The 17948-nt window shown below is 37.5% G+C and overlaps 1 non-coding gene across 1 annotated transcript; it reads right to left on the bottom strand.

Moving 5' to 3' along the window:
- Window positions 1–16987: 16987 nt before the first annotated feature.
- LOC126014929 (U2 spliceosomal RNA) lies at window positions 16988–17183 on the bottom strand. The gene has a single exon (XR_007497873.1). It is a non-coding gene; the product is annotated as a U2 spliceosomal RNA (small nuclear RNA).
- Between the last annotated feature and the right edge of the window lie 765 nt (window positions 17184–17948).

The raw sequence follows: 17948 nt of genomic DNA, 5'->3' as shown, positions 1-17948 counted from the left end.
TTCCCAATGCCATACAGGGAAAAGTTGCATTATTTCTATAAATTACTAATGTGCATTTCCTCTTTGGATAACCCCTGTTTCTTTAACTGCACTTCTGTCACTGTTATTGAATCTTGAAGTTGAGGCATGTGCATTTCATCTACTACATCATAACAAGCTACATTTACAGAAGAATTTGGTTGTATATAGAAAGAAAATTCTTTTTATCCACAAACAAAAATTTAGAGTAAATGTACCACAAGAATTTATTCTCATTTTTATAATAATATTAAATGACCATAATTTCAGGTGATATAAAAATAGAAGGCATTTGTATTTAGAATATTTAGCACTTTTATATCCTAGACCATCAATGTACTTTTTATCTATTATTTTAAATGCATAAGTTAAAATAATTATTAAGACATGATACTAGCAAGATAAAAGTTTAAGAAACTCCAAAAATTCACTCTTCAATGTAGACAGTTAAGTATTTAGCAATTAATGTACATACTAATATATTGTTCCTCTGTGGAGAGTTTATGTTCCTTTAATTGATGCTGGGTGGTTGAAATTGAGTCTTGAAGCTCATTATTAAGATTTTCACTAGGCACATTTTGAGCTACATAATGAGAAGTATTTAGAGAGAAAAAAGAAGAAAAAGCTTTACACTTATTAACTTTCTAATATATTACAGAAAAATACACAATTTATAAAGTTATAATTAAATTCTAATGCTTTATTGTTGTATTAATAACTTATAGATGTAATAATTGACTTATATTAATCCTAATTTAAAAAATTTTTATACTTAGGCTTATACAATTATCTAAGACCACAAAATGAAACTCTAAGATATTATTTATATTCATTTTCCCAATGAGACTCAAAGTGCTTGAATTATTTCCACACTTACTAATCTGTGTTTCTTCTTTGGATGGCCACTGTTTCTTTAACTGTACTTCTGCTGCAGTTACTAAGTCTTGAAGTTCAGTCATATACACTTCACGTAAAGCTTCATATTGAGCTACATTTATAGAAGCATTTTGGTGAAAAATAGAAAAACAAGTATTTTTGATGCATTAGATTATTATTTTGATTCATTTAGAAAAAGCATACAACTAAAATTTCTTACAAATTTTATGAGATAAAGTGACCAAAACTTCAGGCTTGATATAAAAGAGAAGTTGTATAATTTTGTATGTTCAAGCTGCCTTAATATTTGAGTTTCATATCAAGCATAAATGTGCCTGTGTTAGGGCCGGAGCAGTAGTGCAGTGGTAGGGAGTTTGCCTTAACATGGCTTACCCAGGACAGATCAAAGTTCTATCCCCAGAGTCCCATATGGTCTCCCAAGCTAGGAGTGATTTCTGAGCACATAGCCAGGAATAACTCCTGAGTGTCGCTGAGTGTGCCTCGTCCCCCAAAACTGCCTATGTTGTATTTAAATTCCTAGATTGTTATTGAATAATCTAAAATCAAGATTAGAATAAGATACTAAAAAGATGTAGCTCTAGGAAGAAGATCCAAAGACTTATTCCCAATGCATTCAATTATAAAGTATCATGAAATTATTATACTCATGAATAAATTGCTCCTTTTTGTATGATTTTGGAGGTGTTAAAATTGAGTCTTGAAGTTCAAGACTCTATCTGGTACTCCACCTTGTGATACATAATAAGAAACATTTGAGAGGAATAGAGAGATGAAGGGTAAAGTAGAAATATTGTGCATTACTAACTTTGAAATCTTAATAAGTGGAATACACTTTCTCCCATTTCATAAAAATTAAAATTAGTCTTAAGATCAGAAACATTGATCTATTAAAATAGATTTAATAAATATGTGTCCTGATTTATGAATACATTAATACATCCTATATATCATGATTACTTTATATTTAAGATAGCATAGAGGTAAGGCATTTGCCTTGCATGCAGAATGACAGTGGTTTGAATCCCGGCATCCCATATGGTCCCCCGGGCCTGCCAGTAGTGATTTCTGAGCGTAGAGCCAGGAGTAACCCCCTGAGCGCCGCTGGGTGTGATTCAAAAACAAAACAAAAAAAATTATATTAAAACTTTTAATAATAAATTTAAAATTTTAAGACGACACCAGGATAATGTATTCTGAAGCTATCCATTTCTCCAATGCCACTTATGGTTGTTTGATTATTTCTATATTTACTAATCTGTATATCATCTTTGGATGGTCCTTGTGTCTTTAAATGAACTTCTGACACTGTTATTAAGTCTTGAGACTGAAATAGGCCAGAGCAGAGAGCCCAGCTGCTCCACTCAATGGCCATGCATGTCTCCTAGACAATGAAACCCAGCACAACATATAGAAAACAAAACACTTGGGATCGGAGAGATAGCATGGAGGTAGGGAGTTTGCCTTTCATGCAGAAGACAGTGGTTCGAATCCTGGCATCCCAGGCATCCCCCCACCCCACCCCCCGAGCCTGCCAGGAGCAATTTCTGAGCATAGAGCCAGGAATAACCCCTGAGTGCTGCCGGGTGTGATCCAAAAACCAAAACCAAACCAAAATAAAATAAATGAAAACAACACGCTACAAGCATGGCAATGGGGAAACAAGACAGGCCTCCACTATGCTGAGAGAATGAAGATGGCAGCTCTCATGACTCAAAAAGTGCCAACCACCTATTTAGCCTCTCAAATAAGGAGTATAGAGAAACAATAAGGAATATCTCTATAGAATTTAAAGAAAGCATGAAAAACAACTGAACAAACTGCAAAAAAGAATCAAAAGTATCCTAGATAGGAGAGATAGCACAGTGGTAGGGCATTTGCTTTGCATGCAGCTGACCCAGGATGGAAGTTATTCAAATCCCAGCATCCCATATGGTCCCCTGCCTGCCAGGAGCTATTTCTGAGTACAGAGCTAGGAGTAACCCCTGTGACCCAAACCAAAACAAAAAGAATCAAAAGGATCTGAAAATAAATATGAAAACAAACTCCAAACTGAAACATGACTGAAAAACTTGGTAGGTGAAATGAAAACCTAAATGGAAAGCCTCTGCAGCAGAGTAAAAGTGGCTGAGGACAAAAATCAATGAGCTGGAATATTGAATGTGCAACAACTTCATACAACAGAAGAGGTTGGAAAGGAGCTTTAAAACAATGAACTGACAATTAAAAAAATTCTCAAAGTATGTGAAGAGAGAAAAATTTAACTCTGGAATAAATTTAACAGAAATAACATACGAATCATTGGAGTCCTAAAAAACCAGGAAGAAAATCTCTATGAAGAATCAATAGTCAAGGACATCATTTCAAGAAACTCTCAGAGCTAATGGTTGTATGCATTCATGATAAAAACTATAAACCAGATTGAAGATAGAAGGAACATTTCTCAATATAGTAAAGGCCATGTACCACAGTCAATGGCAAATATTATACTCAATGGTGATAAACTAAAAGCCATTTCTCTAAAATCTTGTACAAGACAATGCTGTCCCCTCTCACCACTCCTTTTTAACTTAGCACTGGAAGTACTTGCCATAGCAATTAGGCAAGAAAAAGATATCAAGGACACCCAGATAAGAAAGGAAGAAGTCAAGTCTGACTGTGTGCAGATGACATGATACTATATTAACAAAACCCTAAAGACTACTAAAAAGCTTCTAGAAACAATAGACTCATATAGCAAGTGGCAGGCTATAAAATTAACACACAAAAATCAATGGTCTTATTATACACAAATAATGATAGAGAAAAAAATGAACATTAAAAAACAATCTCATGGGAGTGAGTGAGAAATGGCTGCATGTGGGGGTTTCCAGGCAGAGTGCTGATTGCTCTACCTGCAGAGTCTCCACCCGGCTGTGCTTCTTCTGAGGAAACTGAGCGCCTGAAGGGAGCTCTGTCCTACCCTTCTCTGTCTTTCCTGAACTCTGGAAGCTCTCCTCAGAGCCCTGGGAAGTGAACCCCAAAGAAACTACATTCGGAAGCTACCCAGCGAGCCAGTGAGTGAGTAAGAAATGGCTGGATGTGGGGGTTTCCAGGCAGAGTGCTGATTGCTCTACCTGCAGAGTCTCCACCCTGTGGAGTCTCCACCACTGTGCTTCTTCTGAGGAAACTGAGCACCTGAAGGGAGCCCTGTCCTACCCTTCTCTGTCTTTCCTGAACTCTGGAAGCTGTCCTCAGAGCCCTGGGAAGCGAACCCCAAAGAAACTACATTTGGAAGCTAGCCAGCGAGCCAGAAACTGAGCACCTGAAGGGAGCCCTGTCCTACTCTTCTCTGTCTTTCCTGAACTCTGGAAGCTCTCCTCAGAGCCCTGGGAAGCGAACCCCAAAGAAACTACATTAGGAAGCTTCCCAGCGAGCCAGTGACTCTCCTCAGAGTCCTGGGAAGTGAACCCTAAAAATACAGCATTCTGAAGCTGCCCAGCGAGCGAGTGAAAACTACGCCTGACCAGTGGGGCCCGACTGTGAAAAACTGTGAGTGCTGCGTGTGTGTCTCTCTGCTATCCTGTTGCATGAACCTCCTGAGAGTGGGCTGAAAAGAGGCTCCAGAAGGCACTTAGCTCCACTTCGCTACGCAGCCGTGCGCTCTTTCTAAAAAAAGAACACCATCACAAGAAGAAAAAAACCACACTAAGAACTGTGCTGGATCACAGAAGCAAGAATTTCTCTCCAGACTGTCTACTCTGCTGCGTGCTCGGGCCTAAGATTTGATCCTGTGTGAGGCTTCATCCACGGAGGACTCCCCTACCTTGGAGGCAAGTCGGCCCATCCAGAAAGGGCGGAGCCAGAGAAGTGTGTTGCCTGCATCATATAACCAATGAATACCACCGCAACACGTAGAAAAACCCACAATACAAGTGTGACAATGGGGAAACAACGCAGGCCAGCATCAGACATAGAGAATGAAGATGACAATTCTGATGACCAGTTAACGACCAACCAACTAATCAATCTCTCAGATAAGGACTTTAGAGTAGCAATATGGAATATTCTCAAAGAACTCAAAGAAACCATGAATAGAGTAGAACAGAACACTAATAAGAACCAAGAAAATATTAAGACAGAAATCACAAAACTCCAAACTGAAATAACATGTCAACTAACAGGCCTGAAAAAATCAGTAAACGAAGTGAATGACAACATGGATAAGCTCTGGGACAGGGTATCAGAAGCTGAGAATAGACTTGGTGCTGTGGAAGATGAGATACACAACAATTCCATACAACAGGAGAGATTGGAAAAAAAACTTAAAACAAATGAACAGACAATGGAAAAATTAGTCAAAGAATGGGAACAGATAAAAATAGAGGTCTATGATAAGATCAACAGAAACAACTTAAGAATCATTGGAGTCCCAGAGACCCAGGAAGAAAATTTCCAGGAAGAATCAACGGTCAAGAACATCATTAAAGAGAAACTCCCAGAGCTAAAGAATATATGTGATCAAATCCTGCATGCCCGAAGAGTACCAACCAAAAGAGACCCAAGAAAAACCACCCCAAGACACATCCTAGTCACAATGACAAATCCCACAGATAGAGACAGAATTCTAAAAACAGCAAGATCAAAAGGGGAAATTACATTCAAGCAAGCATCCTTGAGATTTACAGCAGACCTTTCACCAGAAACACTCAATGCCAGAAAGCAGTGGTGGGATATTGTGACAAGACTGAATGAAATGAATGCTTCACCTAGAATACTGTACCCAGCAAAACTCACTTTCCGGTTTGACGGAAGAATACATGGTTTCACAGACAAAAAACAGCTCAGAAACTTTACAGACCCAAAACCAGTCTTAAGAGAAAAACTGAAAGACCTAATTTAAAACAAGACTAACCAAAAGACACACCAAATTTCGATATAAAGATGGCATTAAATCCCAGGACAATTCTTTCTCTCAACGTCAATGGACTAAATGCACCAGTTAAGAGACACAGAGTGGCTAAATGGATCAAAAAACTCAATCCAACCTTCTGCTGCCTACAAGAAACGCACCTGAATAGTCAGAACAAACATAGACTCAAAATAAAAGGCTGGAGAAAAGTTATCCAAGCAAACAACACCCATAAAAAAGCTGGAGTGGCCATACTAATACCAGATAATGCAAACTTTATACTCAGGAAGGTTGTAAGGGACAAAGATGGACATTTTATATTAATCAAGGGGTATATAGAGCAGGAAGAAATAACTCTCCTAAACATATATGCACCAAATGAGGGGCCAGCAAAATATTTAAAACAATTGTTGACAAATCTGAAAAACAATATCAATAACAACACAATAATTGTGGGGGACCTCAACACTGCTTTGTCAACACTGGATAGGTCAACCAGACTGAAACCCAACAAGAATATACTAGACCTGAGGAGAGAAATGGAAGAAAGAGGCCTAGTGGATATATATAGGACACTCCATCCCCAGAAACCTGGATACACATTCTTCTCCAATGTACATGGGACATTCTCCAGGATAGACTACATGCTGGCACATAAAACATACCTCCATAAGATCAAGAGGATAGAAATTTTGCAGACTACCTTCGCTGACCACAAGGCTCTGAAATTATTTGTGAACTCCAAAGGGACTCAGAAGAAACACTTTAACACCTGGAAGTTAAACAGCCTCATGCTCAATAACCAGTGGGTCGGAGATGAAATCAAGGAGGAAATCAAAAGGTTCCTGGAAACAAATGACAATAAAGACACAAACTATCAGAACTTATGGGACACAGCAAAAGCAGTACTGAGAGGAAAATTTATAGCTTTGCAAGCACACATCAGGAAGGAAGAAGGAGCTTACCTGAGTAGCTTAATGACACAGCTAATAGAACTAGAAAGTGCTCAACAAAAGGACCCAAAAATAGGAAGACAGAAGGAAATAACAAAGCTGAGAGCAGAAATCAACGAAGTGGAAACCCAAAAAACAATCCGAAAGATCAACGAAAGCAGAAGTTGGTTCTTCGAAAAAATAAACAAGATTGATAGACCACTGGCAAACCTAACAAAGAAAGAGAGAGAGAGAAACTTGATAACTCGTATTAGGAATGAAAAAGGAGAGATCACTACTGATATGACAGAGATTCAAAGGGTAATCAGAAACTACTTTGAAAAACTCTATGCCACTAAAAATGTGAACCTGGAAGAAATGGATAAATTCTTGAACTCTTATAATCTTCCACGGTTGAAGGAAGAGGATGTAGCATATCTAAACACCCCCATCACCATTGATGAAATAAAAATGGTAATCAAAAGTCTGCCCAAAAACAAAAGCCCAGGCCCAGATGGATTCACTAATGAATTCTTTCAAACTTTCCAAGAGGAACTACTACCAATCCTGGCAAGACTCTTTCATGAAATTGAACAAACGGAAACACTCCCAAACAGCTTTTATGAAGCCAACATCACCCTAATACCTAAACCAGACAGAGATGCTACGAAAAAAGAAAATTACAGACCAATATCGCTGATGAATGCAGATGCAAAGATCCTCAACAAAATCCTGGCAAATAGGATTCAATACCTCATTAAGAAGATCATCCACTACGATCAAGTAGGTTTCATCCCAGGAATGCAAGGATGGTTTAACATCCATAAGTCTATCAACATAATACACAACATCAACAACAAGAAAAATAAAAACTACATGATTATATCAATAGATGCAGAGAAAGCATTTGACAAGGTCCAACACCCATTCTTGATCAAAACTCTCAGCAAGATGGGAATGGAAGGAACCTTTCTCAATATAGTTAAGGCCATCTACCACAAGCCAGTGGCAAATATTATCCTCAATGGAGAAAAACTAAAAGCCTTCCCTCTAAATTCTGGCACAAGACAAGGCTGTCCTCTCTCACCACTCCTATTCAACATAGCACTGGAAGTACTTGCTATAGCGATTAGGCAAGAAAAAGATATCAAGGGAATCCAGATAGGAAAGGAAGAAGTCAAGCTCTCACTGTTTGCAGATGACATGATGCTCTACTTAGAAAACCCTAAAGACTCTACCAAAAAGCTTCTAGAAACAATAGACTCATATAGCAAGGTGGCAGGCTACAAAATTAACACACAAAAATCAATGGCCTTTCTATACACCAATAGTAATAAGGAAGAAATGGACATTAAGAAAACAACCCCATTCACAATAGTGCCACACAAACTCAAATATCTTGGAATCAACTTGACTAAAAAAGTGAAGGACCTATACAAAGAAAACTATAAAACTCTGCTCCAAGAAATAAGAGAGGACACGCGGAAATGGAAACACATACCCTGCTCATGGATTGGCAGGATTAACATCATCAAAATGGCAATACTCCCCAAGGCATTATACAGATTCAACGCTATCCCTCTAAAGATACCTATGACATTCTTCAAAGAAGTGGATCAGGCACTGTTGAAATTTGTTTGAAACAATAAACACCCTAGAATAGCTAAAGCAATCATTGGGAAAAAGAATATGGGAGGAATTACTTTCCCCATCTTTAAACTTTACTACAAAGCAATAGTTATCAAAACAGCATGGTATTGGAATAAGGACAGACCCTCAGATCAGTGGAATAGGCTTGAATACTCAGAAAATGCTCCCCAGACATACAATCACCTAATTTTTGATAAAGGAGCAAGAAATCCTAAATGGAGCAAGGAAAGCCTCTTCAACAAGTGGTGTTGGCACAACTGGCTAGCCACTTGCAAAAAATTGAACTTAGACCCATAGCTAACATCATGTACGAAGGTAAAATCCAAATGGATTAAAGACCTCGATATCAGACCCCAAACCATAAGATATATAGAACAACACATAGGCAAAACTCTCCAGGACATTGAGACTACAGGCATCTTCAAGTAGGAAACTGCACTCTCCAAGCAAGTGAAAGCAGAGATTAACAGATGGGAATATATTAAGTTGAGAAGCTTCTGCACCTCAAAGGAAATAGTGCTCAGGATACAAGAGCCACCCACTGAGTGGGAGAATCTATTCACCCAATACCCATCAGACAAGGGGCTAATCTCCAAAATATACAAGGCACTGACAGAAATTTACAAGAAAAAAACATCTAATCCCATCAAAAAATGGGGAGAAGAAATGAACAGACACTTTGACAAAGAAGAAATACAAATGGCCAAAAGACACATGAAGAAATGCTCCACATCACTAATCATCAGGGAGATGCAAATCAAAACAACAATGAGATACCACCTCACACCACAGAGAATGGCACACATCACAAAGAATGAGAACAAACAGTGCTGGCGGGGATGTGGAGAGAAAGGAACCCTTATCCACTGCTGGTGGGAATGCCGTCTAGTTCAACCTTTATGGAAAGCAATATGGAGATTCCTCCAAAAACTGGAAATTGAGCTCCCATACAACCCAGCTATACCACTCCTAAGAATATACCCTAAGAACACAAAAATACAATACAAAAATCCCTTCCTTACACCTATATTCATTGCAGCACTATTTACCATAGCAAGACTCTGGAAACAACCAAGATGCCCTTCAACAGACGAATGGCTAAAGAAACTGTGGTACATATACACAATGGAATATTATGAAGCTGTCAGGAGAGATGAAGTCATGAAATTTTTCTATACATGGATGTACACAGAATCTATTATGCTGAGTGAAATAAGTCAGAGAGAGAGAGAAAAACGCAGAATGGTCTCACTCATCTATGGGTTTTAAGAAAAATGAAAGACATTCTTGCAATAATAAATTTCAGACACAAAAGAGAAAAGAGCTGGAAGTTCCAGCTCACCTCAGGAAGCTCACCACAAAGAGTGATGAGTTTAGTTAGAGAAATAACTACATTTTGAACTGTCCTAATATTGAGAATGTATGAGGGAAAGGTAGAGCCTGATTAGAGTACAGGCAGGGGTTGGGTGGGGAGGAGGGAGATTTGGGACTTGGGTGATGGGAATGTTGCACTGGTGATGGGTGGTGTTCCTTTTATGACTGAAACCCAAACACAATCATGTATGTAATCAAGGTGTTTAAATAAAAAAAAATTAAAAATAAAAAACTAATCTCATGGGGCCGGCGAGGTGGCGCTAGAGGTAAGGTGTTTGCCTTGCAAGCGCTAGCCAAGGAAAGGACCATGGTTTGATCCCCCGGCATCCCATATGGTCCCCCCAAGCCAGGGGCAATTTCTGAGTGCGTAGCCATGAATAACCCCTGAGCATAAAACAGATGTGGCTCAAAAAACCAAACTAAATAAATAAATAAAACAAGATTATTATTATAAAAAAACAATCTCACTTATAATAGTGCACAGAAACACAAGTAGCTTGGAGTAAACTTAATTAAAGAGATGAAGGGCCTATACAAAGTAAACTACAAACACTGCTTCAATAAATAAAAGAGGAGATACATACCCTGTTTATGGATTGGGAGAATTTACATAATTAAAATGTCAATACTCCACAAAGCATTGTACAGATTTAATGCAATTCCTCTAAGGATACACATGATATTCTTCAAAGAAGTGGATTGGACACTCTTGAAATTCATTTGAAACAATGCTTACAAATACCTAAAGCAACTCTTAGGGAAAAAGATGGGAAGCATCACTTTCCCCAACTTTAAATTGTATTACAAAGTAATAGTCATTAAAACAGCATGGTACTGAAATAAAGACAGACTGTCCAATCAATAGAATAGACTTGATTATTCAGAGAATGTTCCCCAGACATACAGTTTATTAATTTTTTTTTTATTTTTGGGCCACACCCGGTAATTCTCAGGAGTTACTCCTGGCTATGCGCTCAGAAGTAACTGCTGGCTTGGGGGATCATATAGGATGCCGGGGGATTGAATCACGGTCCGTCCTAGGCTAGCGCTGGCAAGGCAGACACCTTACCTCTGGCGCATCATATCGTGGGTCGGTCCTTGCAGCCCTCATCTCTGTTGTCTCTGGGTATTATTACCATCCCATCTTTTATTTTTCATAAATACCACAATTGAGTGAGACTATTCTGTGTCTATCTCTCTCCCACTGACTTATATTGCACAATAAAAGTTCCCATATTCTAGGAAAATTTTATGACTTCATCTCTCCTGACGATTTGCATAATATTCTATTGTGTATATGTACCACCGTTTCTTTACCCACTTATTTGTTGTCAGATATGTGGGTTATTTCCAGATTCTGGCTATTTTATATAGCGTGAAATGAACATACACTTGCAGAGGGCATTTTTGTATTGCGTTTTTGTGTTCCTAGCATATATCCTTAGGAGTAGTACTATTAGATCATTTGGGAGCTCAATTTCCAGTTTTATGAGGAATATCCACATTGTTTTCTAGAAAGGCTAGACCACACTAGCATTCCTACCAAGAGTGAATAGGAGTACCTTTCTCCCCACAACCCCACCAGCACTGTATGTTATTGTTCTTTGTGATAAGTGCAGGTCTCTGTGGTGTGAGATGGTACCTTATTGTTATTTTGATTTCCATTTTACTAATGATTGGTGATGTGGAGCATTTTTCTTTTATTTTTTAATAATATCTTTATTTAAACACATTGATTACAAACATGATTGTGATTATGTTTCAGTCATGTAAAGAACACCCCCCTTCACCACTGCAGCATTCCCACCACCAATGTCCAAAATCTCCCTCCACCCTACCCCACCCCCACATGTACTTTAGACAGGCTTTCAAGTTCCCTCATTCATTCACATGGTTATGATAATTCTCAGTGTAGTTATTTCTCTAACTGCACTCACCACTCTTTGTGGTGAGCTTCATGAAGTGAGCTGGAAGTTCCAGCCCCCCTCTCTTTGTCTCTGAGGATTGTTGCAAAAATGTCTTTCATTTTTCTTAAAACCCATAGATAAATGAGTCTATTCTGCATCTATCTCTCTCCCTATGACTTATTTCACTCAGCATGATAGATTCCATATACATCCATGTATAGGAAAATTTCATGACTTCATCTCTCCTGGCGGCTGCATAATATTCCATTGTGTATATGTACCACAATTTCTTTAGCCATTTATTTGCTAAAGGGCATCTTGGTTGTTTCCAGAGTCTAGCTATTGTAAATAGGGCTGCAATAAATATAGGTGTGAGGAAGGGATTTTGGTATTTCTTGACTTCTCAGCCGGAGCAGCTCCAGGACGCAGTTTTGTTTTTTGTTTTTTGTTTTTTGTTTTTTGTTTTTGGAGGGGGGGTTCCTTCCTAGCCCTCTGAGGAGAGCTTGAGGGATTCAAGCAAAATTGAGACACAAGCAAAGTCAGCAGGATCCTTCAAGTTATCACAGTCATCAAGGGTGTAGCAGGGCAGAACCTCCACAGACAGAGGAATCAGCTCTCTGCCTGGTGACCCCCACAGCCAGTCCTTACTAACTCAGTGTTTCTTGGCTTCTCAGCCTGAGCAGCTCCAGGATACAGTTTTTTTTTGGGTGGGGGGGCCTTCCTAGCTCTGAGGAGAGCTTGAGGGATTCAGAAAAGAGACACAAGCAAAACCAACAGGTTCCTTCAAGTTATCACAGTCATCAAGGGCACAGCAAGGCAGAACCTCCACTGTGGAGCATTTTTCTCATGTGCCTTTTGGCCATCTGTACTTCTTTGAGGAAATGTGTTTTCACTTCTGCCCCCCTTTTCATGGGTTTCTGTTTTCTTTCATAAAGTTTTTTGTTAAGTTCTGTCAGTACCTTGTATATTAGATAATAGCTCCTTATCTGATCACTGTTGTGGGAATTGTTCCTCTCATTCTGTGGGTAATTTTTTACCCTAGTCACTGTTTCCTTTGAAGTGTAGAAGCTTCTCAGTTTGATATAATTCCATTTGTTTATCTCTGCTTTCACTGTTTTGGACAGTGGTGTTTCCTCTCTGAAGATGCCTTTAGTCTCAATATAATATAGTGTTTTATCTCATGTTCTTGTATATACCTTGTGGTTTGGGGTCTGATATCAAGGTCTTTAATTCACTTTATTTGACCTTTTTGCATAGTGTTAGATGGTAGTCTGGGTTCTCTTTTGTGCATGTGGCTGACCGGTTATCCCAATACAACTTCTGAAGAGGCTTTTCTTGCTCCTTTACCAAACGAATTTGTTGCTCCTTTATTAAAGATTAATAGATCAAATTTTCATATTCTATACCTCAAATATACTTCATATTTTCTTTTATTTATTTTTCTTGCATTTAATGAATAAATTAATAAATATATTAGTAAAAGATACTAGAAGGTAAAAATCTAGGAAGGTTCATTCATTCCCCATTGTTGTCAATGACAAAGTACTCTGCAATTAACACTCTTACCAGTGTATTGTTCCTCTTTATATTGTTTTGAAGAAGCTGAAACTGAGTCTTGAAGTTCAACCATAAGATTTCTATCTAGTACTTCTCCTTGTGCTACAGAATAAGAAAGAGAGAAACTGAGAGACAAAGTAGAGATTGTACATTTAATTTCAAATGTATAACATAGACTATATAATTTAGGCTGTTTCACAAAAATAAAAATTAATTAAGTTCAGCTTTGATATAAAAATAGTTTTAATTTATATATGTTGTTAAGTCCTTATTATTTAATTAAAATATCTTAAGTAACTTTATATCAATCACCATTTATGAAAATAATTTTTCTATTTTTAAACATTTTTCTTTGTTTCGTTTTTGGCCAAATCCAGTGATGTTCATGGGTTACTCCTGGCTATGAATTCAGGAATTGATACTGGCAATCCTAAGGAAACTAGATAAAATGCTAAGGATCAGACGTGGGTCAGCTCCCTCAAGGCAAGCACTCTGCCCACTATACTCTCTCTCCAGTTACCTAAAACTTTTAATTTTAAGTTTAAAAATTGCTGAAGAAGGAACCAGAGTGATAGCACAGTGGTAGGGCATTTGCCTTGCATGCAGCTGACCCAGTTGGACCCAGGTTCGATCCCTTGCATCCCATTTGGTTGCCTGAGCCTACCAGGATTGATTTCAGAGTGCAGAGCCAGGAGTAACCCCTGAGTGATGCTGGGTGTGGCCCAAAAACCCAAAAGTAAATAAATAAATTGCTGAGCAAGATATAATCAAGACAAAACCCTAAGAAACCCATTTCGACAATGTCACCCAGGCAAAGTTTTTATTATTTCTATACTTACTAATATGTGTTCCTTCTTTGGATAGTCTCTGTTTCTTTAGCTGCTTTTTTGTCGCTGTTACTGAGTCCTGAAGCTGTGGCATGTGCATTGCATCTGGTATATCATAATGAGCTACACATATAGGAGAATTTAGGCACAATAAAAAAGAAATATTTTGATACACAAATTTATTAAAGTGTACAACAATAAGTTTTCTGTCTCATAAGATAAAGTGACCATAATTTCAGACTTCATATGAAAATACAATGCTTTTAACATGTATATGTTCAAATTGCATCATTACTTCAAATTTTCATATCCTCATATTTTTTATCAGTTTTCCTAATATTTCTAATAAATAAATTAATATATGGTTAGGATAGGACACTAGCAAGATGGAGGGCTAGGAAGGGCCAAACACTCATTCTTCATTACTATCAATAACAAAGTACTCTGCAAATAATACACTTACCAGTATATTGAGGCTGGAACTATAGTATAGTAAGCAGATAGAATGCTTGCTGGCACAGGCCAACAAACTCCAGCATGCAGATATAGTTTAATGAGACCATGATGAGTGCAAAGCCAGAATTAAGACCTGTGTACCACTGAGTGTGGACAAAATACCAAACCAAACATATACATACATATAAATGTATATACATACCAATATCTTGTTGTTCTTCATATGATTCTGAGGTAGTTAAAACTGATTCTTGAAGTTCAGGCATATGATTTCTATTTGGTACTTCATATTGTGCTGCATAATGAGCATTTAGAGAAGAGAAAGAAGTATGGTGGTAGAAAGACATAGTGCATCCACTAACTTTGAAATATGAACAAGTAGAATACACAATTTATCCCATTATATAAAACTACAGTTGCCATACATTAGGATAGATATGTTTCAACAGTAATTGTTCTAGCTCATTACTGCATTGTAATATAACTATTGCTTTATATAAACTTAATATGAAATATAAATTGATTTAACTTATAAATTTGATTATAAATATAAGTTATAATTTAATTAAATCTATAATTTTAATAATTATAAAGTTATTATTTTACAAATTCAATTAAAATATAAATTATCATTTATAAATTAAATTTTATGTATGAATATAAATCGATATTTATATTGATATCAGTTATGTAAAATTTTCATCATTGTGTATATTTTTATTATATAATTCATTTTTACAGATAAATCATATGGGTTGTCTAGTTCAGTATTTTTTTCATTGTTCTTTTCCATTGGTCAAATATATTTCACACAATAGTCAACTGACTTGAGTCGTTTTATTCCCTCATCTTCTGAACACGTCCACTAAATTTATCTAATATGGTAAACTTCAATACATTTCACTCTTTTTTTCCAAGCCCACTATTTGCAGTTATTAAAAACCAAGACAAATAAAGCTCACTTCCTCGCAACCCTTCAACAACTTACCTCACACTCTCAAGTTGAACTTTTCCTTTTTTCTTCTACATCTTGGCTCAACCAGACATTTATACTCCATATCAAACTACTCCTCTTTCCCTTCATTTTAAAGTAATCACTATCAATATGTTCTCTCATTTTTCAAACATTAAAATTCTCAGCCAAATCCTCACTATGGTTTTCTTACAGTAGTCCAGACTAGAGTCATTTAACGAATCCAAAACCTACTTTCAAAACTATAGCTGCTTAATTAGTTAAAAACAGTATGGCTTGGATTTACTTGGTAAAGTTAATAGAATTTAACACACATACGCACACACACATTTATGTTAAATATATATTTATACATATACACGCCTTGTTTTTGCATTGTGTTATGTTTTTATTAAGTCTGAGAATGCTAGAGATATAAATATGTAACATATTTAGATAATTTCTCAAGACTGCTTAAGACACTACAGCAATTTCTCATACTTGGTCTCAATTTTTTTTTGTTTTGGGGCCACTCCTGGCAGTGCTCAGGGGTTACTCCTGCTTTTGAGCTCAGAAATTACTTCTGACAGGCTTGAGGGACCATATGGGATTCCTAGGATCAAATCCAGGTTGGCAATGACAAGGCAAATACCTTTCCTACTATGCTATTTCTGCAGCTGTTGGTCTCAATTTTAAGGGCATTCATACACACTTGGGGATAAGTGTTTATATTTCACAAAACATATGCATTTTTTACAGGTAACACAAGTTATGATTGCTTTAATATGTCTTTATTTTGGAACAATCATCTGCTCTGTAATCAAGATTTCAGATGTTGAGAAAGATATTTTTTCGTCATTCAAAGTAGGCTACCCATTTTGGGGAGCCATACTTGTGAGTATATATACCTAAAATCATCTCTAAAATAACATTATACATGCTTATCATTTACCCAGATCAAACTTAACCAATTGCTATTTACACTATTTGGATTTAGGTATATAAATGCATTTATAACATCATTATAACATTTGTCACACTTTTATCAGATGAAATACTTGAGATTAATAAAAGTGAAATGACCAAATGTCGGCCCTAAAATTTTAGAATCCAAATATGGGGGAGGGGAATCCACTCCTTATATAATTTATCAATTAACTTTTCTTTGTGAAGAGTATACACGCCTTTTTAATTAAAGAACAAAAATATTTTAAAACACGACAATTTGAAAAGGCACCAAAGTAAAAAATATAAAAGGAAATACTAAAAACTACAATAAAAAATAAATAATTGGAAGGATAAATGCAAGAAAACAGGAATGTGCAGTGAAAAACAATTGTACATAGCATTCCAGTTGATGAAATGAAGATCTATTAAGTTACATGGGGTTTTTTTCAAGGAACTTAGGTTCAGTATAAATTCGGAAATATTACAGATAGTCCATGTAGATTTTAGGGGCAATGGTGAAATTTCAAGTTCTATATGCCAGGTTCAACGAACACTGGCAAAATTCCAGTACTTGCAAAGTTTTAAGTTTTGACTGATACTGTGCCACAATTGGTGGGTACTGAGAAGTCACGCTGAATGCAAAATTAGAAAACCCATTTCATAACGTTTCATTTGGTTAAAAATGTGAGGCTTGCATCTTTTTTCTTTACGTATCAGATATTAAACTGGTAAGAACAGATACTACACTTGATCTTAGCCAAAAGGCTGAGAAGCGATTAGGCTTGCATCTTCTAAATAATCTTAGAACACACCTAAAAAATAAAATCAAACAACCTCCCCCCGCAGATTAGCAGTAATCGAAACATATTCTTTAGCTGCCATTGAACAAAGAGGACCCACCCATACCCAGGAGCGCTGTGTCCCAGGATTCTGCTATTTTAACAGTACCGAGAGGTCAACTATCCACTGCGCCTTCCCATGCATCTACATTAGAGTCTCTTTCCGCTTGCCACCTAAATGGGTCTTAACCCGTGCTCTCCGGGTGCTGGCCAGGGTACATTGGGCTCTTGCATGTCATGGGGTGTCTGCAGCCAACAGAAATATGTGCTGGTGCCAGCGTCCGGCTGGGTGGAAACCCTGCTCTGGGCCATGGTGGTGCCAGCACAAGTATTGTTCTCCTCCCATCCTCAAGGAGCTCTGGCAGACTTTGCGGCTCTCTGGGGCTGCAAGCCTGCAATGTGGGGGCCATAACAGCCCGGAACAGTGCAGCCACTGTTGCTTGTGGAAAACATCATTGGCTTGCAGCAACTGGCCTGGGGAGAGGTCTTGGCAGCAGCACACCCTTTGTCGGTATTGCTGAAAATGCTCGGAAAGGAGCCACCCATCCTCACATCTCCGTCCTGTAAGACCTCCAAGACCAGCTTCTGCATTGGGTGGACTACCGAAAATTTTCTGTTTTACTTTGGGTCACATCTGGCAATATGCAGGTACTATATAGGTTGCCAGTGATCAAAAAAGGATTAGCTGCATAGAAAGCAAGCA

The sequence above is a fragment of the Suncus etruscus genome, chromosome 7 (assembly GCF_024139225.1).
Source record: "Suncus etruscus isolate mSunEtr1 chromosome 7, mSunEtr1.pri.cur, whole genome shotgun sequence".
NCBI classification, from domain to species: Eukaryota; Metazoa; Chordata; class Mammalia; order Eulipotyphla; family Soricidae; genus Suncus; species Suncus etruscus.
The sequence above is the reverse complement of the archived record's forward strand: the minus strand, read 5'-3'. Positions and strand labels throughout refer to the sequence as shown.